The sequence below is a fragment of the Rhipicephalus microplus genome, chromosome 1 (assembly GCF_043290135.1).
Source record: "Rhipicephalus microplus isolate Deutch F79 chromosome 1, USDA_Rmic, whole genome shotgun sequence".
Lineage (NCBI taxonomy): Eukaryota > Metazoa > Arthropoda > Arachnida > Ixodida > Ixodidae > Rhipicephalus > Rhipicephalus microplus.
In genome coordinates, this window is record NC_134700.1 from 81,973,368 (window position 1) to 81,997,169 (window position 23,802).

General features: G+C 44.8%; 1 protein-coding gene across 1 annotated transcript in view; it reads right to left on the reverse strand.

Moving 5' to 3' along the window:
- LOC119178628 (juvenile hormone acid O-methyltransferase) overlaps positions 1–18,037 on the reverse strand; it is a 66,414-nt gene extending 48,377 nt beyond the window's left edge. Inside the window, exons 1-2 of the mRNA XM_075882847.1 lie at positions 17,949–18,037; positions 17,787–17,816 (exon numbers count right to left, since the gene is read on the reverse strand). The gene's annotated coding sequence lies outside the window, so the exon portion shown is untranslated. The remainder of the gene's footprint in view (positions 1–17,786; positions 17,817–17,948) is intronic.
- Between the last annotated feature and the right edge of the window lie 5,765 nt (positions 18,038–23,802).

Consider the following 23,802-nt stretch of genomic DNA (forward strand, 5'->3'; position numbering starts at 1 on the left):
TTTTTTATTTACTGGCAACTGCATGATTTCTTTGCCTTCCTCTCTCTCTCTTTGTATAAGTACATCGGTGCAGTCGAAGTGCTAAAGAAATGAAAATTGTGATTTCGTGTACACGCATGTTGTCATGTTGAACGCACTGCAACAGCATGATTTCATATTTTTGAACGAATGAACACGAAAATAATTCGTTGTGGATTTTGCTTCACCTATACACATTACATTGCTATGTCGTTAGGGGGAAACTGTCTGAGTGCATGCATGTGAGTGATTTAAGCGCGTAACAAGGCGACATGCTCAAACCAGCCATTTCCCAACAGTAGGCTGCATATCACACACTTGATGCGAAACAAGAGCAAGAGAATGAAGTGGACCCAACTATTCATTTTAGAGTAAGCACTACATGTGTCGTTACAACACACGCGGCACACAATGTACCTTGACAGAACAGTCGAAGTGCTCAACGACTGACCATGTCATACAGTGTGTAGTGAAACGACACTTCTGCCGGGTTTGTCAGCACAGAGCACTAAGCTGTCCCTACTTTGCGATCCAATCGGTCACAATTCACAAGCAAACCATCCACAATCGACTGCACGTTCACTCTGACTTTGTCGCCTATAGCCGGCTTTGCAAGCCACGAAGTGCGGAAAGCTCGAACTGTGCGCACTGAAGGACCTCGCTTACCTCTTTAATTATCTTCATGGTTTGAGCTCAGTGAGCAGTTCATTTTTTCTTAAACCACTTCATGACGGCTCGATGCAGAAGTCTCTCCCAAAAAATGCCGCAAGACGCAAAGACGCAGGTTGACTTCCCAGGTTATCCGGCACAAAAAAATGTAGAAAAAAGACACATCAGCCGGGTTTATTGGCGCAGAGCGCTAAGTCTTTCGAACATAGCGATCAAATCGGCCACAACCAAACCATTCTCAATCGACAGCACGTTTACTCCGACTTCGTCGCCTTTAGCCAGTTTTGCAAAACACGAAGCGCGGAAAGCTAGAACTTTCTTGACTGAAGGATCTCGCCTACCTCTTTATTGATCTTCATGGTTTGAGCTCGGTTAGTGGCCCACTTGGTCTTCATCCGTTGCATGGCAGCTTCATGCAGACGTCTGTCCCAAAAAAGTCGCAAGATGCAAAGGCATTGGTTGGTTACCAGGGTCGTTCGGCATCAAAACGATGCAGGTAAAAAACATTTCTGCCGGGTTTACTGGCGCACAGCGCTAAGCCGTCCCAACATAGCGATCAAACCTGTCACAAGCAAACCGTCCACATTCGACTGCGCCTTCAATTCACCTCTTCGTTGTCCTCTTCAATGCAGCGTGCGAGCATGCTTATTTGAACAGTCGGCTAGTTGACTAACTTCATGGAGGAACGTTCGTAACATTTAACCATATTTAGGAAAGAAGCCAAAAATTTTAGTACACATACTGCAAAAAAGCACCGATTCCATGTAAAAGGAAAGTATGCTTTGATATCCTGAGCTGGAATAGAGTATACCTTGCTAGTTCGCTTATGCTAACCAATGCCTAGTGTAGGCTGGAGTTCGCTGGTAGATTACCCAATTCGGTTAGTGATAGTTATTGCTGACACTGAAAATCCAAGCGATTGTTGTCAGTATTGCGATATCAATTTTATTTACTGTTCAGGCATAATGTCAAGAGGCGGTGGGCATGGCTCCGCCGTCGTAGACGAATGAATGAAGAAGAAGTGGACTCGTCGCGCGAGATGCTGGCAGCCCTGGGTTGTCACACCAACCTGTGAATATTGGAAATTTAGTCGGTTCTCTTTACCGTGTGTTCGTAATTTCCGTAACAAATTGGTGCACGTGCAGGGTGACGAAGTGCCATACAACGGAGCTCCGCCGTGGTCGTCAAATCACAGTTTCCGTGATGGAACACGAGACTGATCCATGGCCGCTTCTTCATCGGCCTCGGCAACACCTGCATCATCTACGGTAACGCCTCCACCGAATTCACTCCCACCCACGTACGTGCTAATGTATCCGAAATATCCTGGAACGTTTTTTGGTGCGGGCGAAGTTGATGTAGAAAACTGGCTAGCCGACTATGAGCGTACCAGTGCGCTCAATCGGTATGACCCAACTCTAATGCTGGCCAACATGCTCTTTTACCTGAAAGCCACGGCCAAAGTTTGGTATGAAAATTATGAGGAGGAGATTGGCAGTTGGGACACCTTCAAAGAGAAGCTTCGCGACTTATTTGGAAAGCCCATAAGTCGAAAGGCGGCTACAATGGAGTTGTCTATACGTGCTCAGACGTCCACAGAGCCGTATATCTCGTATATGCAGGGCGTGCTGGCTCTATGTCGTGAAGTCGATAACGACATGTCGGGAGTCTGATAAGGTAGGCCACGTCCTCAAAGGGATAGCGGACGACGCGTTTGGCTTGCTAATGTGTCGGAACTGTGTGATCATCGACGAAATTATCCAAGAATGCCGGCGTTTTGAACTGGCCAAAAGCAGGCATATTTCAAGATCATTCACTCGACTGCCAAACACCGCTGCGACGTCCTCCTGCGAAGATGAACTGACCTTTCGTGAGAAGCCTTCACCAGCTTCAGAAATTACGTGAATCGTTCAGCGAGAAATTGAAGCTAACACACCTGCTCTTCCCACCAACGGCCACGTCGATTCTCAAGCACCTCAGGGTTTCTTGGTACAGTCGATTGTGTGGGAAGAACTCAGCAATTTGAGCTTCGTTATCTCCGTCGTTGCTCAGTTTCCACCAATTCGCTTTCGTTCAAGGTCACCGCCTCGCCCCAGGTCACCACCCCCGGAACGATCATCTCCATGCTCTCGCAATCCGGCTGAATGGCAAACTGCGGATGATCGGCCAATCTGCTTTAACGGCCGCTGCAAAAGCCATGTCGCACAATATTGCCACAACCATTGGTCTTCGTCCCGTACCCAGTATAGCACTGCTCGCCACGCCGACAGCTACCGCCGTTTCCAGCCTCCTGCGCCGATCCCCGACAACTACCGCTGCCTTCCACCCTTCGATTCCTACGCCTTCGATGCCCCTGACCTGCAGCACAGCCGCTCACTGTCAGCTCGACTTCACCAGTCTCGTTCGCCGCCTGGACATCGCTCGTTGTCCCCTTCTCCTGTACAATGACACCCGGCCTCCCCACTCTATCATCATCAGGGACTACTAGCCGCAAGTAACTTCCACGATAAAGCTGGCGTAAATTGAAATAGAAACGTTCTACGGTGAGCATCAGCAATGAAAAGATTTTAGCGTCAGTTCGACTTCAAAATAAACTCTAACAACCACTTCTCCAGTGTAGACAAAGTCAAGTACCTCAAGAGATGCATCACAGAAGACGTAGCGGCCGCTGTTGCACGTCTGGATTTCTCTGGGGGAAGTTCTCACTGCTAAAGGAAAGGTTCGGTCGAAAGGAAGCCATTGTCGGAAGTCACATGTCCATATTGCTCAACATAAGGTATGTGCCTGACTCATGGAACTTCAGCCAACTCCAAGACCTTCTTGGCGAAGCACGTAGGGGTATAAGAAGCCTCACTTCTATCGGCGTAGGTGTGCTTGCACGGAGCCTTACTCTTGACCCGTGTAAAGAAAGTGGTGCCCACAAACCTTCATCTGAAACAGTACTGAAGAAGGAACATCGCAACAGATGACATTGAGCTGGAGGTGTTTTGCATTTTGGGAGAGTGGAAGTTGGGGCAGCGGGCGGAATCGCGAAAGGGCATCAGTGCAGAATAGTCCATAGAGAGCCGTAGAAGAACCTTTAAAGTGGCGAAACTAAATTTGGCTGCGGCATGTCATACAGTAACAAAGCAACTAAAAGGTCTGTTTTGTTCGTCAGAGGATCACGAAACTGTAGCTGCGACACAGAGATGTCGACAGGTGACAAAAAAGAAGTGATAATGCGTCGGAGGTATGCTCCCGTTTTACATTAAATGGACATCTGTCAAGAGACTGTCGTAAGTCCAGATGGCTCAGGTGTGCCTACTGTAGCGAAAGACACTTCAAAATATGTGTCATCCTTATCCTGATCCTGCATAAACAATATACCACGCACTGGTGGAAAGAAGAACATCCTCTCCACCAGTGACTGGACAAGCCCCGGCGTTAAAGTCATCATGACGCTCAGAAAAGAAGCTTATCTGCACGAAAGGGTATCAGTTTCTTCTTCAGACAGCGCTAGCTTAGACAGAGGGACCACACGAAGGTGCACTTCTCAGCTTCACCTAAATAGTGGAAATGAATGGACATTATTTCACCGCAATTTATCTGAAACGCAATAAAAAGTTCTTGGGAAAGATGGGCACCGAATTTATCCTTTAGGTGACAAGTCGGCTATAAACTATACTAAGATGCGCCGGGTAGAGCTGTGGCTCCGCGGTTAGTACGACGAAAAACGAATAAGAGGGAAGGCTCTTAGGTTTTATGTATCTTCGCAGATATCGTGGCTACACGTTGAAAATCACTTCTGCTTGAACTATTGAAATTTGACTTGCCAGTTGCGGACGTCGCACAGAGTGATAGAAGTGAGAACATCTGCCTTCTAATCGGGGCCGACCACATTGGGAGTTATTAGGGGAAGCCACAAAGCACCTAACGCCCAAGCTGAAGGCAGTAGAAACTGTATTCGATTGGACACTCCAGGGCCAGGTCGGCACAAGAAGGTCAACAGGAGCGTGTCTCTCTGCTGCTGGCGTTAGGCAAGCAGCAGTGAGCGAGAAAACCAACAAGAAAATTGCCGGTGCAACTGAGGTCATTCAGAAAACTCGAACACATTGGTATCAAGAAACACGAACTAGCTTGTCAGCTAGACGCAGTCCAACAACACTTCAAAAAAAAAAGAAAACCTTCAATATTAGCATGGTCAATGAACAGTGCCTTTCTCCTGGAATCCTACGGTTCATGAGTTCGATGAGAACTATGATTTCGCTAGAGGCCAAACAACGCGAATTTTGAGAAGAGGTTCCTTGATCGTGGAATATGACGACTGCATTTAAGAATAAATCAAACAACGTTATGCATAGCCTGTGAGAAAACATTTCAGCACTTCAAAAAGCACGGTGCATAACATGACAGATGGAGCAGTTGTGTGACAGAAAGCCCGACAACGAAAATAAGAATGAAGTTCCACGCATCAAGTGCGAAGGAATGTCTCTCATGAAACAATGTTTTGGAAAGTGGTCCAAAACCTAATTCAAAGATGACCAATTTACCTATCAATTTTCGCTCGTACTAAATCGACCTGAATGCGGATTTTGAAAAGGCATTAATTCAAAAAATATCTCTCTCAAAAGGCGATTGGAGTTCTGTGAGGTTTATTCGGTATGAAACTATGCCAATGTAAGGTGAAGAACTTCCAGCGGTGGCAACTTATCAGATGGCGCGCGCATCAGCTGGTGTCACACCAGGTCCTTTCCTATTGGCAGTAACATTACAGCACCAACTTGAAGGACTCCTGGAGAAGGGTGCCCAGACTAGAGCACCCTGCGCAACAATATCTACGTTTACGACCTTGTCACTGAGGTCGGCCACCTTAAGCAGTGTAAAGAGTTATGCCAGCATTCAAGTGATGTATTCCACAAGCAGGACTGTGACTCAACAAGTCGCAGTCCTGCTAACAACAGTGATTCAGTCAACTTCACAGAAGATGGAAACATGGCAATGAGAACGCGAGTGCTAGACTTACTGGAGCCATCAATGAGGCGTGAGTAGGTTGGAACGCTCAGACAGATAACCTTGAGAACGATCCGATCCCACTTTTAAATGAGAAGCATTTTTTAGTGAGCTTCGGTGACCATGAGCGTATCTATCTATCTATCTATCTATCTATCTATCTATCTATCTATCTATCTATCTATCTATCTATCTATCTATCTATCTATCTATCTATCTATCTATCTATCTATCTATCTATCTATCTATCTATCTATCTATCTATCTATCTATCGATCTATCTATCTATCTATCTATCTATCTACCTATCTATCTATCTATCTATCCATCTATATATATATATATATACATATATCTATCTATCTATCTATCTATCTATCTATCTAGCCACCTACGACTTTTAGCTCTCCTGGCTGTTTCGGTAATGGTATCGATACCAAACATGGTATGGCATAAAATGAATGTATAAAAAACATATTTGACTAGACGTAGCTTGAAAATCATGATATGTATGGCATGAATGTCATGATTTGCATTTCATGGTCTTGCAGAGCTTGTGGTGGTTTCGTTCACATGGCATATTGTGAAAGTGGTATGGTATGGCATGATTACATGGCGAAGACAAGCGATAGACTCTAACATAAAGATGATGACATGCGTGTCTTCTACCAACAGGACTACATGCCACGCTCATGATGCACTGGCGGTCGTTTCGCAAGCTTCTCCTATACCAAATTTGGTACTACGGGACGTGAATGGATGACGAAGGTATGGTACTTGTGCAAACATTATAAACATGAGATGCGTGTCATGTGACAACATGACTATATGCAACGCCCATGATGCGTTCGCGGCTGTTTCGCTAGCTTCACATGTACCAAACTCGGTATCACGTGACGTGAACGAATGACATGGGAAAATGACACACCCAAACGTGATAATGAGGACATGCGTGTCATGTAACCACATGACTACATGTCACGCTGATGATGCGCTCGCGGCCATTTCACTAGCTTCGCATATGCCAAATTGGCTATTAGGTGACGCCAATGAATGTACAAAGTATGTGACTGGTACAAATATGATAATCATGAGATGCGTGCCATGTAAGAACATGACTACATGCCACAGTCAAGACGCCAATGAATTTCGACGTGACCTGGTGTGCGTGCTCACCGGTGCTCATTTCGCACCACCATGCCAGCGTTGCCATGCCAGGTGGTGGTCCTGTCATGTACTCGCGCGCGCACGCCGTGCTGCGTTGCTTTGATGCATACGCATTTCTGCGCGTCCGGCGTCCCTCCGTAACGAAAATAGAAAGACGCAGTGTTGTCCAGGTAACGCCTCGGCGCGATGTGTAGCACCTCGCAATTGCGCCGGGCACGCCGACAGACGCTGGTCACGCGTGGCGTCAGATTAAAGAGTGCTCGCCTTTTGCTAACGTGGCGTCGCTGTTCCCAGCGTGCGCACGCGTCAACGCTGCATTAGAGTATATTAAGCTTTTCATGATGCGCTGGTGGCCGTTTCGCTAGCTCCACATTTGCCGAATTTGAGTTTAGGTGATGTCACTAGATGATGAAATATTATGACTGGTGCAAACCTGAGAATTCTGACACGCGCGTCATGTAAAAACATTACAAATACCACGCTCATAGCGTGCTTGTGGCCGTTAAGCTTGCTCCACAAATACTAAATTTGGTATCACGTGACGTGAATGGTTGACGAAGGTAAACGACACATTCAAACGTGATAATTATGACACGGAAGTCACGCACGGCATCATTTACCTCCACCTCGTAACGTTGTGCTGGTTTTATAGTGACATATCCCCCTTTCTCCTTCGTGCATCGCATATAATCGATTCCCACTATACGTGGCATATTCCAATTTTTTTTTCAATTCCTCGTCTTCGGAGCCCACAGCAGACGAGATTAGTTTTGCAAGTCCCGGCCACAAGTTTCGACTCTTGGGTTCATTGCTCCCACAATACTCTACTTAAAGATAACGTGAACCTCAAAGAAAGCAGGAAGTTGGGTGCTAGTTCGGAAGATCTCTTGCCAGAAATATTACAGCTGTAGCGGGACAGCTGGTGTGAACATCCTAAACGCATCAAGGTAGTGTCCATTCCGAGAATCATCCCAAAAGATTTTCGGGGTGCATACGCAGAGGAAATGTTGCGGATTTGCTGTTATGCAAGCGCAAGAGATATGATGATATGCCATGCGTTGCAAGGAAGTCACATCAAGGATTAACAACTACGAGCCTAATTATGGCCACATCAACAGTAGGTTCTTTGAAGTGCCTCTCGTTACGCCTACTAGAGCTGAGTAAGTACTCATTGGCACTCGACTGTGCCACTGCGTTGAGAAAGCCTTAGACCTCCAGAATGCTTCTACTAACCTTTGGACGAATTTCAAAGTAGCCATGCACTGGATTGATGAAAACGCTACAAAGTAGGGGACCTTTGCAGCAAACCAATCATCAGAGTTGCAAGCGCTGACTGGTCCCAAGGTTCGGAGACACTGTCCAGGGGTAGACAACCCCACTGAATCCATCACTTACTGTACCCTTCTATTGGGGTGGAAAGGGCACCATTAGCTTCACAAGGTTGAGACGCATTGACTAACGACTGGTGACCCTAAACCAGTGCAGTAAATGTCACCTGGAAGAGTGAGAACTGAAAGTAATGCCTATAGTATCATCGCCGCTCCAGACAGGGCTTAAAACGTCGGAAATCCGCTCATTCAGCGGCGTCATTCGCATAACTGCGTGACTCCGCCGCTTTGTCAACTATTGCCACTACAGAGAAGAAAGAAAAAAAGTGGCCCACTACGAGCTGGAGGTCTGATCAATGCTGTGAAGTACTAGTTGGCTGCAACTGGAGGAGAGGCATTCAGTGACGTCACTTCTAATCTTGAAGCTTAAAGACCATTGCATCGAGCCTCTGCAGATTCGCCTCTGAACCCGTACCTTGACGATGAGGGTGTCATGCCAGTTGCAGAACGCTTACAGTTCACTGACAAGCCCGAAGAAACTAAACATCTTATCATTCTGATAAGTACTCACCCCTTCACGCTTGTGCTCATGAAAGCACACGAGCACACGACTGTGTTGCACTCGGAACTGTGGGACACCTTGGTGCAACTGCGAGAGTCATATTGGACTCGGCATCTTGGAGTTGATTAGTCTCGCGTGTGACGTCAGTTTGTGGACTGCACTCTCAACCGCGTTACAGCAGCAGCTGCCTTTCTGCGCGGATAGTCTGCTTCAGGCGAGAACTTTGTCGACCGAACAACCTCGCGAGGGTCAGCTAACGAAACACAACAAAAGAAGACCTAGATGCCAGCGATGAGCCTGAAGTAACCTTGGTCACGCTTCCCAATGACAACGATGACTCGAGCATAGACGTAGTGGACAAAGACCAAACCACGAGGGCGAGAGTGAGTAGTTGGAGGAAGATTCCGAAAGATGCTAAGGCTGCCGGCAGTCAAACACCATTTGCGGAAAAGCCTGAAGCTCTCGCGACCACGGAGGCTGCAGTTGATGTCGTTAAGAAGGCCATTGCACGTAGGAAGGTGGCCTGCACGACCACAAGAACCACATCAGTGGTGATTGCAGCAAACAAGCCTGTCTACAACATGCGTGAGCACAAGTTGGTCGTAACCGTTCGGACGGATAACCTCGAGGCACTGCGGGACAAGCCCAGCAAGATAATGCCCCCCACGGCTATTGTTGAGAAAAATACTCCTGGCGGACACCGGTGGGAATTCACCAGGCACCCGAAGCACGAGTTGGTTGACAACGGGAGAAAATCTTGGGTGTGGACGCAAGCTGCTGCGGCGGCAGCCAGAGCACCCACGCCCGCGGCGACGGCTGGCAAAGGGCTCAAGATAGGCCCCACGTTAGTGCGATCTCGTCAATCGGGTCCGCAACGGTGACGAAGGCAAAAGATGGTGCCGGGGAATACAATCAAGAGAACTACAGGCAACAAAATGTTTTTGAGAAGGGGGGATGTGTGGGAATCACGCCCAATGCCGACCGGTTACAACTCATGCTGCGCAGTCAGGGGGCGCGTGTCTCGCAGGTCAGCTACAAAAGCGCCAGCCGACAAGATAGGTGGGAGGTGGTGATAGACTTCCGAGGTGTGTGTGCGCGGGAATCGCGGCACCGGCATGGCAACAGCTGAGCAGTTAAGAGCATGCATGGCAATGAGGATTTTCAATCTTAAACTTATCTGTTGATTTTTCCCGTTACTAATAAGTGTTTTTTGCAAGTTTTGGGGCATTGCGCCTGTTCACTGGACTGCTAGAACCCAACATGTTGCAGACCAATAGACAGGGCCTAAAACGTTGATGCCACTAACCTCATTTCTGGCCAGAAAGCGAAACTACGTCTGAGTGTTCTCGCTCGTCACCTGCTGTTTTCCCCGTGCGATGCTAATGAGTTCGAGCGTTTCGAAATATCAATGAGCATGCCTTTCTCCAGCATCTACAAGCATGCAGATACAGCAAGCACAAAACGTCACGGTGTCTCGTCGACCACACGGTGGTGTACGACACCAGGCTACATTGTTGAATATCCGCAGCCGAAGTCGTCAACAAAGGTGACATCACCATCACGGCTCTGGTCCTAAACAGACGTGGACTTGCGAACTCGCCACAAAACACACCATTGGCGATTTAGTGCTGAGCTATAGCAAAGAATTGCTCCGTGCTTCGGCGTGCTTCGTTCGCCCTTGGAAAGGACGTTAGTTTTCACAACAATGCAAAAGAGAAGGGCACGGCTCTTTTTCTTAGAATATTTTTATGCAGTTCAGCAGTTGTGACACTCAGCACATTGATATGTAGCAAAATCGCTGATTTCAGCCACTGTGGCATTCGCAAACACTTTAGATAATTACTGCAGTGGAGCTGTTAAAATTGCTGCTTCGGCAGCCAGTTGACTGTGCATAGCATCTACTAGAAAAACGAAGCTGCATCAAGTTATCAAATTTAAGACGATTGTGCTTGCATTTTAGTTATGGGCGTTAGCACGGCACAAGCCCGTGCTCTATTGCAGTAAAAAAAGTATTGAGGGATAGGGGCTTGTATGACTCTGGAAGGGTGCAAGTACTGCCTTAATGCACCACCTAGCCGGTACCAATGACTGCAGGTTGTCTCTGTATTTTTTGTTAAGCGAGAGCGGCTTCATGAAGTAGTTCATAATATGACCACACAGGCCCGTCGCTCGGGTATGAGAATGTGACGAATAATCATCAGCCTCAGCATCATCATCAGCAGCAGCAGCAGCCTGGCCACGCCCACTGCAATGCAAAGGCCTCTCCCACGGTCCGCCAATCGACCTGGGCTTGTGTGTTTTGTTGCCACGTTATACACGCAACCTTTTCAATCTCCTACGCCCACATAACTTTCTTCTGTTTCCCCTTCGTGCATTTGCTTTCTCTAGAAATCTAGTCAGTTACCTTTATTGACCATCAATTATTTGGCCTACGCGCTACCTGCCGGCCCTTGTTCATTTCTTTTTCTTAATTTCAACTATGATATCCTTAACACCGGCTTGTTCCCTGACCAACTCTGGTCTCTTCTTGTCTTTTGAGGTTACACCTATTGTTTACCTTTATATCGCTCGCTGCGTCGTTCTCAATTTAAACTGAACCTTCTCTTTAAGAGTCCGGGCTTCAGCTCCGTAGGTAAGTAATAGCAAGATGCAACAGTTAAATGCCTTACTCTTGAGGGATAGGGGTCATCTATCAGTCATAATTTCAGAGTGCTTGCCAAATGTGCTCTAACCAATTCTTATTCTACTGGTTACTTCAATCTCGTGGTTCGGCTCCGTGGTTATCATCTGTCTTAAGTAGACATATTCCTTAACAACATCCAGCGCCTCTACACGTATCACAAAGTGCTGTTTTCTGCCGAGATTGTTGCACATTACTTTATCTTTGTGCATAGTAATTTTCAGACCTACTTTTCTGCTTACAGTGTCCAGTTCCGTAATTATAAACTGTACTTCATCTCCAGAGTTACTCATCAAGGCAATGTCATCAGCGAAAAACAGGTTACACAGGTACTCTCCACTTATTCTTATCCCTGACCCAGTTATTCCCAGTCTAGGGTCGTGAATGTCTCGTGTAAACACACGGTGAATAGCATTGAAGACATCGTGTCTTCCTGTCTTAAACACTTCATTATTGGGATTCTTTCGCTTTCTTTGTGGAGAACTATGGTGGCTGAAGATCCAATGTATATTTCTTCCAGTATGTTTATGTAGGGTTTTCTGATGTTTTCATTCCGCAGTGCCTGCATTACTGTGGATGTCTCCACTGAGCCGCACACCTTCTCGTAATTATAAAAGCTATATACAGGAGTGATTGTACTCAGTGCATTCTCTATTACCTGGTTTATAGTATAACTATGGTATATTGTAGAGTAGCCAGTATGAAATCCTGTTTGGTCCTTTGGCTGATTGAACTATAATATCGTCTTATTTCTATTAGCTATTATTTTTGTAGATAGCTTGTAGAGCAGGGACAGTAATCTGATCGGTCTGTAATTTTTCATGTCATTGACGTTTTATTTCTTATAAATTGAGATGATGTTGGTGTTCTTACAAGATTCTGCTACCCTTTTCATCAAGAGACGCTTTGTATATAAGGAGGCTGATTTTTCTAAAATTATTTTTCGCGCATCATTCAGGAGGTTCGTTGTTACTTTATCCTCACCAGCAGTTTTGCCTCTTTGCATTCTTTCTAGGGCTTTCTTTACTTTTCTGTCGTGTCTGGTAGGATGTCGAATTATCTTGGACTAATATAGTTTCTCCAAATACCATCCTGGTTCTCTTGAGTTCTGAACAGCTCTCTGTTGAACTCATCCGCCATCTCGACTATCCCATCCATATTGCTTATGACATAGCCTTTCTTGTTTAATAATGCCTACATTCAATTTCTGCTATGCACAAGCCCGCCATCGCAGTTTTAGGCTCTCGCTCTTTACATTCTGCTCAATTCTTTCCATGCTATACCTCTTCATGTCTGCTACTTTACGCCTATTTATTAACTTCGGAAGCTCCACTAGTTCTATTTTGTCGACTATTCCATCCATGTCGCTTATGACATAGCCTTCCTTGTTTATGAATGCATACATTCAATTTCTGCCTATGCACAAGCCCGCCTTCGCAGTTTTAGGCTTCTCCCGCTTTTTACAGTCTGCTCAGTTATTTCCATGTTATACCTCTTCATGTCTGCTACTTTACGCCTACTGATTAACTACGGAAGCTCCACTAGTTCTATTTTGTCGGTAGCATTGAAGGCTTTCATGGTGTGTCGTTTCTTAATAAGAATATTTGTCTCCTGAGATAATTTGCTGATTTCCCGTCTAGTGACTGTACCTTCAACTATGAGTCTAGAAGCGGCCTATGAGTCTAGAGGCCGTTGCAGTGGGCTTTAAGGCGGCATCTCACCTGCTCACATGCAGTAAGTTGCCCATGCCTGTATTAGGCGTGCATTAAATGGCTGAGCTGAAGTGCTTGCGAGGCTCTGAATTACGGTTAATAGCTTACCCAAAAATGGTGCGTAGGGTGGGTGTAGCAAAAGTCACTGTCAGCGAGCTTACTGCACACGAACGATAATGACATGGGGTGCTTCCCTTTCTGAGTTTGACTATACACTTCTTCCTCAGCTTCGGTTCCTTAAAATAGTTGTTAAAGATGACGCGCTTTTCACGGGTGGGTGGTATTGTAGAGGCACAGAGCAGTATTTTACTATTGTGCAGCACGCGTAGTGGAAACGACCAGCCCCAGTTTAAAAAAAAAAGAAAGCGCCATGCTTTTTCAACGAGCGTTAAAAGCGGGCACCCATGGTTGTTACAACAGCGTCTGTAGCCATCACACGTAGGATAACCAATTGAACTGCGCTTTTACCGAGTTTTACAATGATGGTGGTTTCTACACAGCGCCGCCAAACGAAAGCGCATGAATCCTGAAATTGACGTCATACAAGCGCAGTTCGAAGCACTGCCATCGGTCGTACACCAGGCCAATGGGTTTATCTGAGGGCACCTGGCAGAAAAAACGTTATAAAGCAGTGCCTAATCTGTCGTAAAAAAAGTTGACCTCTGCCCGCGAAATTGATAGCATCACTTCCAGCTGAGAGAGTAACAAAGTGAAATTCTTTTGACACTGTCGTCATCAATTTCTCCAGACATTTGATTTGTCAACAATTGTGCGATATCCTGAAATAATACATCACAATTTTCACCTGTGTTGTGACTGTGCCGTACATATTGAACAATTTAGCGACATGTTGACTACAGCATTTATCCCCGCAGGATAGTCTGCTTCACTGTTTATTTAGACAACTCGCCAACCTTCCAGAGAGCAGCTAACGATTTGAAAGCAATGACCGTGCTACTAAAATCAGAAGAAATGCAGTCATGCCTCCCCAGAAACTGGAGCAGGTGAAAGTTTATTGTTAAAAGGGTAGCTTGGTGGGGTGGGTTCTTGGAGTGGTTGATGCAATCAGTGAATGTAGTGTTGCGCAAAGTGTGAAGTTAGAGTGGTTTGCGCTTTCAAGAACTCGAAATCGTCTTGTATATTGTACAATAAGGAGGCTGTGATAAACTCACGCTCACTAACTTTCACCTACGATGGTGCTCAAGATAAAGAATCACTGTTGAAGACGCAGTTTCTCGTTGGAAGAAAGCTGACAACCCTTCCTTCACATCAACTGTCAGTCTGAATTACGGCTGGTGACGAGCATCTTTCACAACAACGGAGGCACCGGTTGGTCATGGTGGAACGATTCCAGAAACACTGGCAAAATAGCACTTATTTGAGCTTAGATCCTCTTGTTTGTCCCAGAGTGACCTAATGATGAACAATTTCGTTCTGGTAAAAGATCCTTTGAAAAGACACTAGCCGAAGATTGCCCAAACCAAAGAAACTTTCATGCACCGACACGGCAGGGCGCGTGCCCGCAGATTGAAACTAAGCTGGGAACGGAAGCGAAACGACCTATCCAGCTGCTTTACCCCGTAGAAGTCGATGGACACTGAGCTCAAGAGTTGGCTCATTCGGGGGAGGTGGTTGTATTTGTCGCAAACCGGAAACTAACCACCGCTTCTGAGAAACGTTAATTGAATGACCCATGGCGATAAGGCAGGAAAGCGCCAACTTCAGAAGAACGTGTTTCCAGGGCGCAACAGCAGCAGCCCGCTATTCAAAGGCGACAACAAGTTGTCAAAGGGTGAGTGACCTGGAAATCGGCGTACCTCTACAATCTACAGGACCACTCGTGGAAAAAAGACAGAAAGCTGCAGGAACCACTACCCAACACAGAGACAGTGTTATTTCCTTTTATTTCACAAAACGTTTGCACTACCGAGCACTGAGGAAACCCTTTTTTATTATGTGTACACTTGTGTTTCTCTGCTTGCCTTTTCTATTAAGTTTTCCCTTCCCTCTTATCGAGAGTGGCGTACATGCTGTAGTATGAAGTAATTCATCATGCGTTTGTACTGAAAGGATATGTAGACTCGCTGACGTCGACCTTTATAAGAAAGTTTGCCTCCCTGCTATCCCACCCCAACGCAGTACAAGGGATTTTCCACGAGGGGTTTTGAAAGACAAGCTTCCCTGTATCGCGACAGCTACGCTTACCGAGTGAAATGTCAACTTCGGCCCACAACCAAGAGAAGCAACCTTGTGCGTTTCCCCACAATAGAGAGCACAACCTTGCAATAGCGTAGCCAAGGGAAAGTGGGGCTGGAGGTTAAGCCTCCACCCCGAACTTTTTTGCGGGAACCTCTCCCCCTTTTCCCGGCACTTACTCACCTTTTTTGTTGCTTCGAGCTGACAAGAATTAAAAACTAAGCAATGCTTTCATCTCGATATAATTCCTGAGCACTTTTACAATGAGTAATGTCTGTACGCGGGAAAACGTGTCGCGGTGTTTGTCAAGACTTTGGCACTTTGGCGCCCCGTAAGACTTTGGGCAGGAATCTAGGCCGCGAGCATTGTACGTTGGATCAGCGGCGGCATTAACGCTGCAGCGGTGGTCATATATGTGGTACTCGCCGGGGCATATCTCACCGGAGTCGATCACTATGATTATTTTTACTGGGCTGATATTTGTTTTAATGGTGAAACCACGACACAGTTCTGAGGTATCCGATTGGCAACGTTCAAGGATATTATAGTGTGAATCTTCGTACGTATACTAAAATATACCCAACTCAGAGAATAGCAATGATGTTGAACCTGTGCGTGTTCTGCTAACAATTAAAAAAACACACACACAAGCTTGCGCGCACACACACACATAAGCGCGCGACCGACTATGTGGTTCTTGCACAGAACTTAGCTCGTATGCGATTGTACAATAGATTAATGCATATCTTGTCCTAAGAGCTCAAGGCACTCCGAAGTGCCTAGAGTTGAAGGAGTGACACAGGCAAACGTGCCGGCTAATCTAAGCCTTAGAAAAGCCTACTTACATACTCATCATGTAGCTTCAGCTGTTGAATAAAAAGTATGAAGGTCATAAACCTGATTGATTGATTAATTGAGTGATTGATTATTTATATGATAAAGTATTTGGTTGATTGAATATTGATTTATAGACTGATTTATAGATAGACTGATTGGTAGGGACTTAACGTCCCATAGCACCATATGCTTATGAGAGATGCCTTAGTGAAAAGGGTGGGAAATTTCAACCACCAGTAGTTTCTGAACGTGCACCCAAATCTGAAAACAAGGGCCTACAGCATTTTAATCTCCATTGAAAATGCATCCGCTGCAAAAGCTAGGGCAGCTTGATAAGCAATGTAGTGTGGGCAGCTGTACTGAGCAAACGTATTGCGAATCAGAAGTGTGCAAACAGTGCTAGAAGGGGAATATTAAAGCTCGGAAATTATATACGGGTATAAATAAATGAATAAATAAATGAATGAATGAAATATATATATATATATATATATATATATATATATATATGTATATATATAACATATATATATTTATATATATATATATATATAGATATATATATATATATATATATATATATATATATATAACATATATATATCTATATATATATATATATATATATATATATATATATATATATATATATATATATATATATATATATATATATATGTGTGTGTGTGTGTGTGTGTGTGTGTGTGTGTGTTCTGGATTCGGGTCGAGTTATAAGTCACCAGATGAAGCAAACGAGCAAACGAAAAACGATGCTTTATTGCCAACGTTACGGCCGGGGTCCGGCCTTCGTCAGGGCATACGGTCCCCGGCCGTAACGTTGGCAATAAAGCATCGTTTTTTGTTTGCTCGTTTGCTTCATCTGGTGACTTATGACTCGACCCGAATCCATATATATATATATATATATATATATATATATTTTATATATATATATATATATGTATATATATATATATATATATATATATATATATATATATATATATATATATATATATATATTACTCGCTTCATATGTTCGCCCCTGTATATTGAAATGACTAGAACGACAGCCAACTGATTTCTCCAACTAACGACATAACGCACAAGAAATACAAAAAATGAAGAATAGTTGGTGAACATGTTATCATTTAAAATTAAGAACACAATACATAGTCACATGAGTAAAATAATATAACCTCTTCATCAAGAAAGTGACTAAATCCCATTAAGAAACGTGTAGGGTGAGGAGGAGACACGATCTCTCTAATGCTATTCAGCGCGCGTTTACTGGATGTTTTCAGAGCCCTGGATTGGAAAGAGTAACGGATAATAGTTAATGAATAGTGTCTTAGTAACCTGCGATTAACTGATGACATTATCATGATGAGTAACTCAAGAGACGAATTACAACACATGCTCACTGAACTGGACAGGGAAAGCAGAATGATATGTGGGGTTTATGTACCAAAACCACCATATGAATATAAGAGACGCCTACAGCAGAAGAGTAGGTATGAAAATAAATATACACAAAACTAAACTAATGTGTAAAAGTCTCGGCATAAAACAGGGCTTTGCGTTAGATGAAAGGAAGCTGGAAGTTGAGTAGGAGCATGTCTACTTACTACAGGTAGTAACCGTGGATTGAGCCGTACCTTTAGAGTGAAATTATTAGAAAAAAAAGATTAAGTGGAACACATCCAGCAAGCAGACTCAAACAATGATTGGTAATCCACCACAAATCTTAGAAGCAATGTATATTACAGCTGCATCTTGTCGGTGCTTACCTACGGAGCAGAAACCTGGAGGCTTACGAAAATGGTTCAGCTCAAATTGAGAACGACGCAGCGAGCGATGAAAAGGAAAATCATAAGTGCAACCTAAAGAGACAAGAAGGGAGCAGAGTGGGTCATGGAACAATCCGGGGTTAAGGATATTGTAGTGCAACTCAAGAAGAAGAAATTGACATGGGCTGGACACGTAGCACGTAGGGGGATAATCACTGGTCATTGAGGGTAACTAACTGGCTTCGTAGAGAAGGCAAAAGCATGAAGGGGAGACATAAATTTAAGGGGGCCGATGAGGTTAAAAAGTTCTCATGTATAAAGTGGCAGCAATAATAACCTGGCAATAACCTGGCAGCAAGACCAGGTTATCGGCGGATCATAGGAGAGGCCTCTGCTCTGCAGTGAGCTTAGTCGATGTGAGGATGATGTTGACGTAGTTACTATTGTTTTTTTTTACAAGATATGCAACGAACTCTGTTCAAGCAACATTTCAAGGAACAAAGAGACACATGGCTTACCGGAAAAGTGTTGATTCACTTTTCTAACTGAAACGAAGATTGACGCACGTATAGAGCAGTGGTAATGTGGTAGTCACACTTGTGACTTTTGAACTTTTCGAGTGCGTTCTTCCAACGCGTAAGCTTAAAGAGGACCTCGACACCAACAACTTGGCGAGTTTCCTTGCCCGAAATTTCTTTTTAAAGAAGCGTTCATGACTTGCAGAGAGCTCCCTCCTGATATTTGAAATACACCAGCCAGAAAAAAATTTCTAGCCAGAGATGTCGGATGTTCACTTAGCACTTATTAACTAAAAAAATGCGTAGTCGGCACTTGGTTTGTATGGCGTCTTTAGGGAACGTTGTCTAGTTTCGTCGTGCTGCAACTCCTGGCGTCTTGGCCTGGCAAACACGTAAAGACCAAAGCCGTTGTCGGGAATCGTGATTTCCAAGCATCCATCAGCCTCCGGTTGGTTTTAACGCGTTAGAGAGTGCGTGTCGCAGAAATGCCGTTGTCGGCGTCGGCACCGTAGGTTGTGAGCGAAAAATCAAGAAACAAGCAAATAAATTGAAAACTTCAATTTTCAGTCTCCTTGAGGATTGAACCTGCACCGTTCGCGGGGCAAGCAGGCGCCTTACAACAAAACTACTATGTTACTTGCTCCTAACGCGGGAAAAAAACACTACATAAATGCCATGTATAAAAAAGATTCTCCTTACCGCCTTTTGTTCGAGAGGTGTCAAGACGAAAACGAGCCCATTCAGCGATTTATAGAGGCACATTTGGGAGGCTATCAGACTACACCGAAAAAGGCCAAGATGGTGCCGCCATCACCGCAAAAACACCCAGGAACTTTCAAACAGCTTTCAAAATAGACAACTATGCCCATTTAACGGAAAACATGTCATGCTTTCCCAGAGGCGTGGATCAAACAAACGGCAAACCCTAGATAATGTTCTGCCATCTGTGAGGCATTGCAAGACTCTTCATGGCCTCTCCACAGCCGCCTACACCTGGCGCGCCCAATCCACGTTGTCATGGCCTCTCAAATGTCAAGGTCACAGTGTGTATCTTGGAGGCTATGCTACTCTTGCTTGCGGTCTGTGTGCCATCTGTGAGACACGTGTCTCGGCTACAGCCGAGCGCAGTTTTAGCAAAGGGAAGTTGCCACACTGCACAGTCATTGAATTACTATAGATACGTCGCGCTTGCGCGCACGTGTGTGTGCTTGTGTGGTGCGCGTGTGTGTGTAACAAAAAATACCAATAAGTAGGAACTTGGCCGTTAAAGGGTGCACTATAGGCCGGATTTCGCTATCGCGTTAAACTCTTAAAGGCAAAGCTTGAGGGTCCCTTAATTTTTAGATGAGTTTTTCGGCGCACGATTCATATTTAGGTTCTGCAGAACTACAGTTGCAAGCAGTTTCTTCAGCTGCTGTAGTCTTTTTGACAGTTCTCGAGTGCACTCTTGGGCTAGCGGCACCTTTGGAGAAATCATCAACACGAGGTACCCTACGGCAGCTTGGCGCGGGCATCCAGTCTCATAATAGGCACTCATTGACACAAAACACGAACTACCCACGAATTCATGTAGGCGGTGTATTTCAAGAGGATAACTTCACATTGCTAGGATGGAAAGCACTGAGCAAAGTTCAGGCAGTGCCACAGAATGCGAGAAACGCGAATTTGAGAGTCAATACATTTTGGCTGGTTAAGTTCCACCTTAAACACTAGTGCTCTTTTCTCCCCTGGCGAAAGGATTCGCGGGTATACATTTCCTTCAAACCCCCTTAGGTAGCCATAAGGTTGCGCTTGCCCAGTATTTTACTCTGTGCGTGAAACGTCTATCGTTCGTTTTTTCGCCCATAAAAAAGGCCAGGAGCTTCTGTTGCGTTGTGATGGTAAAACAACAAACGTTAATGAAGGCCAATGAGTGGACGCCAACAGTGCAGTCCCAACAACTCGCAGTATAGAATGCCCGAAAGTGAAACCGACATGCACGAGTGGTGCACAGGGCAGCATAAGTAACCTCGTGTTGCATGCGCTGGTAGTTCTCGTCGGAGTTCATGCATTCCGAGAAAATAATTATGGTGCATTACGCGCTGGAGGAAACTGAAGTTCTTTCCTTCATCACCAGTGAACAAATCTCTAGACTCTATATTTTGTGTGGTACGAGGCTGCTCTTGTTCGCGCCGGCGTAAGTGCTGCAAACATGAATGCACGTACTAGTCAGAGCAATGTACACAAGACATATATATGCTGCACGGTAGAATATTCTGTACAGTTCCGAATCTGTTGACGTAAAGAGAAATAACGGCTGCAAGCCTTCAAACAATGGCCGACATCTTGCCACAACGTTGTCGTTTGAAGGAGCAGTGCTACGAAATTTAGGAAAACAAAACGAGAACGATTCGTGTTTTTGCGTGTATTTAGGTTTTCTAGCATATGTACGCAGAGAACAAGCTAATACTGTGCGAGTAGATATAGTCCATTCCCAAGGTGCATTTTCTATCTCCACTTAGTGAACATTTCGCAACAATGATTATAAATTTATGCCTTGTCTTCGCAAAAGGCACGATAAAACTTCTACAATTGAAGTACTTCATTGCTATCAAACGTCACAGTGCAATTGTAATGTGATCCAAGGTTGCCAGAAAGTCTATCCTAAAAAATACATGTGAAATTGTGTTTTATTTGCGCAGTATAACTACAAAAAAACTTATTGCGTATTGCAAGCGTGTTTAAATGCGTTCAGTAAAGTGAAAGAATGCTAACAAAAAGCTATCACAGCCTCAGGGCTGCTTGATTTATAGAGCTTAACATAACAATCATTCCCATAGGCGTGCAGTCAAAAACATCGACAGTAAGATAATATTATTCCATCAGCAAAGTAAACAAAACCTAAATGTATTATCAATCAACAAAAACACGCTATGTATACCTCCAATTCTTCGTTGTAAGTGGAGCCATCCGTGACTATTGAAATGCACTACGCCCCGACGAGCACTGCGCTCTCTACGCTTAACAGAGATTAGCGATTAACAATATCTTCTGTGATCGGGTGGGTCATCCCAGTGAAGTGCTTTTGAAGATTAGTTCATTCAATGGTGCGACGGAAGGCCATTGCTGCAAACGGTCTCTATACCTGTCGTTTACCTTATTTTACTGCGATTACTTCAGCTTTACTTATTCTCTTCACAAGCATACGCAGGTGACGAATAGCGCAGCCGTACTTCACGCAAATTACCGCTGTAAATTGAAACAGCTCGAAACACGCTTGAGTACACGCAGTAAGTGTACTCTTTGGTGCATTTTTACCAGGCTCGTAGTTTTTGCGGTTCATAGAAACTATCCACTGGCGGTGAAGCTCAGCGCTTCTTTTTGCGGAATCAAATCTGTTCGGCATGAAGACACCGCACCAGCCCCATTCCCGGGTCATGTTGTATTCTTCACAGATGGTGGTAAGTAATCTGTTCTTCTTGTGCTTTTGTTCTGGCGTGCAAAAGTGGCGTAGTGGTGTCCAGATGAATTCTTCTCTAAGGTGGCGTAGTGGTGCCCAGATGAATTCTTCTATAGACAAGTGTGCACGGGCGCTTCCTTCCATTTTGAAGTCCCATAGCTACCTCGCCCCATATTAACGTTGCCCTATGGATACATGCTTTGGCAGTCCAGAACAAAACGGCGTCCGGGTCCGGGAGTATCTGCTCAATAAACTAGGTGCCTTGGGGCGATAATGGCGTGCTCTTGCCAATATAAGCACACAAACAAGCACCTCAACTGTTGGTTTTCAAGAAAGCTGTGTTCAACAAACAAACGAGCTCAAAAAATACCCTTTCTTAGTTTATGTCAAGAAGTGGCTAATAAAGAATTGAAAAGCTTTTATCAGCCGGCACTAACTACTCACTTTGCATAAGAGAAGATTGATATAATAAAGATTACAATAAATAACTCATCATTTTAGGTGAAGCAAGATGTGTGCCTTCTCGCAAGATAGTAACAGTAGAGATAAAGCGTGCGTTCATAACAAGTATCTCTCAGCTGCATGCATTCGTACTTGTGTGAAATAGTTACACTACGTTGAAACAGACCAGGATAGGATAGCCCCATGGGGCCGAAATCAACCCGGAGAGTTGCACTACAATGTGCCCCATAGTAAGTGACAATTCCGCACGTGTTCGTTTCTTCCGGTGTTTTATGCGACTGGTTCATTGCACGTGCCAGGACTACACGAGGCAGACTATATGATTGTTAGAGGCGTTTGAGTGACCAAAACTCGACAAAACTCATACAACTTTGTATGGGCGCGATTGTCCGTGGTGTCGCGACTCACCACCGACCCTCTACCATATCTCTTGGAGCTGCGTTAAACGGCCAAATGAACTCAATCGACAGCGTATGTATAGAATAGAAAACTCCTTGGAGCAGTGGGAGAAATTCCTCGCTAGCTCAGAGCCTGAGGTGCAACTAGCACTTCCGGGCTACGTCCGGCTAGCGGTGCAAGCCAGTGGAGTTTCGGACATGGAAACCCACTCATCAAGCTCCAAAACGCCCCGCCGTGGTGGTCTTGTGGCTAAGGTACTCGGCTGCTGACCCGCAGGTAGCGAGATTGGATCCCGGCTGCGGTGGCTGCATTTCCGATGGAGGCGGTAATGTTGTAGGCCCGTTTGCTCATATTTGGGTGCACGTTAAAGAACCCCAGGTGGTCGAAATTTCTGGAGCCCTCCACTACGGCGTCTCTCATAATCATATGGTGGTTTTGGGACGTTAAACCTCACATATCTGTAAATTAATAAGCTCCGAAACTCCTTCCTTTTCAACCATATAGAGTTATTTCTCTCTCTCTCCTTGCACGTGTAGATACTGCCTCGTGCGAATTGCGCCAGATTGTTTGGGAGCATTCATTATTATTTTGAGGTCATTTGTTTTGCTTGAGCGAACAGCTGACTGAATTCTAGAACAAGGACGGCCACCAGTGATAACGCCACATTTGTCCTAGCGGACACGCCTTTCCACAAATCTGTTCATCAGTTAACGACGCTGAGTCCGTCGATATCAGTTTGCAACTTGCACTGCTTGCTGTTACTCGCGTTTGCGTTTTGTGGGCACAAGTTCGGCCAAACAAATAGTTCCACCTTCAAGAAGCTCACTAAAATACCTTAACCATAGTATGCTCCAAAGTGCATACGCGAACACATTTATATATGTAGATCGTAAGTTTCTTAGTGACATGAATATATATATATATATATATATATATATATATATATATATATATATATATATATATATATATATATATGAAGTTTATAGCTATATCCCCTGAAGATACAAAAGCTTGGGTTGCATAACGATACTCC